This window comes from Orycteropus afer, unplaced genomic scaffold, assembly GCF_000298275.1.
Source record: "Orycteropus afer afer isolate SDZICR_OR568_19922 unplaced genomic scaffold, OryAfe1.0 scaffold00167, whole genome shotgun sequence".
Taxonomy (NCBI): domain Eukaryota; kingdom Metazoa; phylum Chordata; class Mammalia; order Tubulidentata; family Orycteropodidae; genus Orycteropus; species Orycteropus afer.
Genome location: NW_006921754.1, coordinates 5,021,014 through 5,024,904, shown reverse-complemented (window position 1 = coordinate 5,024,904; position 3,891 = coordinate 5,021,014).

Sequence of the window (3,891 nt, the reverse complement as noted above, 5' to 3'; positions counted from 1 at the left end):
AGGTATATGTGAACTGCTGTATGGAAAGTGAATTTGCTCTGTAAATCTTCACCCAAATCACAATTTAAAAAAAAAAAAAAAAAAGATTTACAGCCTTGGAAACCCAATGGGGGTCTCCATGAGTTTGAATTGACTTGAGGGCAGTGAGTGAGTGATGGTTCTGTCTTAATCTGGGTTCTCTAGAGGAGCAAAACTAATGAAATACATATGGGTGTGTATGTATGTTTGTGTATGTATATATATAGAGAAATTTACTTCAATGACATCACTCACAGAATATTGGGGGCTGATGAGACCCAAATATGTGAGTCAAATAACAGGCTGGAGACCTCTGCTGGCTCACACAGCTGCTGGGGATGCCAAACTCAACAACTGCAGGTCAAGAGGCACACAAGAGACCTCTGCTGGCTTACACCCCAAGAACTAGAGATCAGGTGATGAGAAGAGTCCAGAATCAAGAAAGTGAGCTGTACCAAAATATCACTTTATATAGTGGAGGTAGGTCACATCCCCAAGGAAACTCCCCTTCAACTGATTGGCTGCTCATATCAGATCACGAAATGGAAGGTAATTACAGTGTCTGCCAAACCACTGAGAATCATAGCCTCACCAAGTTGACACAAAACACTAACCATCACAGATGGTATTCAACCAAGGTTACAGTAAACTGCGTGATACTAGATTTATAGGATCATCAATTGTCCATATTTGAGTAGGTTTTGAATTCCAGCCTCTCAATGGATGTCATACAGCCTTTGCCAGAAGACCTTTAATGACCAAAAAAAAAAAAAAAAAACCTCACTGCCATCATCTAATGACAAGGCAATTTTAATGCTACCCTAGTGCTGTTTTTAGAGAATTCTTCTTTCATTGGTACAGGTTCTCAAAACCAGCAAACTCAAAGAAAATAAATCAGGATAACAAGTGACAAAAAAGAGAAGTGAGGTGAATGTTGTGTGTGTCCAGGGTCATGCATGTACCCCGGGATAAATGCACATGTGCACACTGAAAGATCCCAGACAATCCCATGCACACATCTTGGCAGTGTACCTTGCTGTCATATCGTGATCTCTGTCATAAATTTCCTCCATGTTGATCCAAAGAGAAGATGTGGCTTCCCTTAAATCCACTAAGAATGATGGATGCCAGTTGACTGTACTCTCCAAACCAAGATGGGAAAGAGCAGACACAAAAAATACAACAATGGAGCAAAAAGAAGGGGTATAGATATTTTGTTTCTTTAACAAACAGTTTGAATGTTTGCTATGTTAGTTGTAGAGAAAAGTGAGGTTCAGTTGCTTCTCTTTTTTGAGCTTTTAACTAGTTGATTGAACAAGATGGATAGCAAGTAAACAACTCGAACATGTATGGCTTAATGAAGTGCAAAAAAATGGCTTGAGTTTGTCTTTTATTGGATACCTGATAGTGCATTTGCTTATTCTAAGAAAACACAATGAAATCCTCAGTCGTCCTTAGATGAGCTGATACCATAAATATATGCAGCTGGAGTACAAATAATTTAGCAATAACATGCGACTTGCGTAAAGTGTGTTGTCTAACCAGAGCACTAGCCTCATATTCAAATCTCATTTTAGTTTCTAAAGTCAACCTGGCAATAAGGGCATGAATCTTATTTATAAACTCCTAAGGCATTGACTTTATGTTGTTGTTGTTGTTATTTGCCGTCGAGTCGGCCCCGACTCATAGCGACCCCTCCTTGGGTTTCCGAGGCAGTATCACTACGGAAGTAGGATTGCCCAACCTTCCTTCCGAGGAGTGGCTGTGGGTTTGAACCGCCAGCCTTCTGGTTAGCAGTCAAGTGCCTTAGCCACTATGCTACCAGAGCTCCTATTGACTTTATAGAAGAGTTTAATGAGAATCTTGAACCTCATTTAGACTTTCCATATACAGAACCTTGAATGTCGGGGAAATGCAAGAGGAGGGAAAGGGGACTGAAACAAGACTGACCTGTCTACTGCTCACAGACCCTGGGGACTTCAGATTGCTCTGAGAACTTCTCCAAAGTTGGTGAGGTGACTTTACTGAACAGTTCATTTCCAGGGAGGCTCTGTTCAATGCCACCCTCCTCATTGCATAGCTGGCTTCCAGTTGTGCCTGTGTATATACACACACCTTTCCCCCACTGTAGTGTATGCTGAGAATGCATCCAGAATCAGGGAATTCAAGCCTGCCCTTATCCTAGAGGACATGCTAGGACCAGGTGGAAGGGAGGTGATCTCAGCAAAGGGCCAGCAGGCACAAGGTAACCTTTTCCCTTGTGTTCTTCTCCCTGCACTGTCAGACTATTCTCTGAGCATCCAGGATTCAGAGTACATTTCTCTCTTACACCACAGAACCCTAACTTGCTAAGAGAAGTACCAAAGATGGTGCCCTGGACCTCAGGAAGAGGATCCCTACCACTTCCTTTCCCTCTTCTTTGACCCTGTGTTTTCTTTGTTGAAGGAGCTCTAATGGCACAGTGGTTAAAGCATTTGTTTGCTAACTGAAATGTTGGTGGTTTGAACCCACCAGCTGCTCCACAGGAGAAAGATGAGGCAGTCTGCTTCCGTAAAGATTTTCAGCCTTAGAAACCTTCCAGGGCAGTTCTACTCTGTCCTATAGGGTGCTATGAATCAGAATCAACTCACTGGCAGTGGGTTTGGGGTTGGGGTATCTTTGTTGAGCTATAAAGCTAGCCCTAAGAGAGTAACATTCAAGCTTTTTTATTCACCCAGAGAACAAAGTCTCCAAAGGATTGAAACAAGGGCTCTTCTGTTTGCACCTTGGAAGCTATGGTTTTTAAACATGACACTGAAAATAAACTCAAATACACAATTCTTATTTAAAGAAATGTCCTTGCATGCATATTCTCGAGCATAGGAAGGATTATGTTTGGTTGCTTGGCCTAGATTTGAGAAAAGAAGAATTCAGTTGGCTATTTTTAAGTGTAACTGACTCAAACTCATAAAACAAAGGAAAATTCACTGTTGAGCCTGGAATGTGTTTTGGCCTGCATTCCCAAACCTCACTTCAATTCATGGGGTGGAGTGGGATATAGTTATTTAATCAGCTGCCAGTGAAGTTTGGAATGTCAGTTTGGTGGCTCAGTCTTAACTCCAAATATTCTTGCAGTGTCTATAGCTACATTCTCAGAATGACACCCCAGTTTCATCTGGTAAAGCTATATGGGTCAGATACTCTAACTGAAGAGAAAGTAGTGGAGGATGTCGAAAAGTGCAAAAAGTTGATTGTTGAGTAAACTACTGGTGTTTAGTTCACTTCATAAACAGTATTTGAACATAATCCTGTTTAAAACCTAGCTATAAACCAATAATGAAAGATCATTTTGATTCTATGTTTGTAATTTGGTAGATAAGTGATTGCATACACATTTTTATGAAACTTACACTTAATGGGTAGGGCTTATTGTTCTCACAATCCTACTTGTGGAATTTCAGAGGAGAACTCTCAAGAGTAGTAAGAATGCTTTATGATCTAGACACATCAGGAAAACCTTTATATTTGTAGTAATAAATGTGGTAACATCCTAAGTGTTTCTGACTTCAGGGGTTGATCAGCTGGGTGAAGGAAAAGTGTTGGTGACTATTTTAAATGTTGATATTCTGAATATGAGAGCAAAATCATAAAGTCTCTAAAGGTCATTTTCTTGTGTGTTACTAAATGCATTTCTGTCCACTCCTTTTCTGCTTAGCCTGTTGCCATCCAGTCAATTCTGACGCACAGTGACTATATTTTTGAATGTTTTATCTACTTGATTTGCAGTTCTAAAATAGTTCTGCAACTCTCATAGCAAACATAATTGTTTAAATACTTCCAGGAACAACTTTTGAGTAGAATATTGGTATAGCTCCACTTGGTCAGATAGTGACA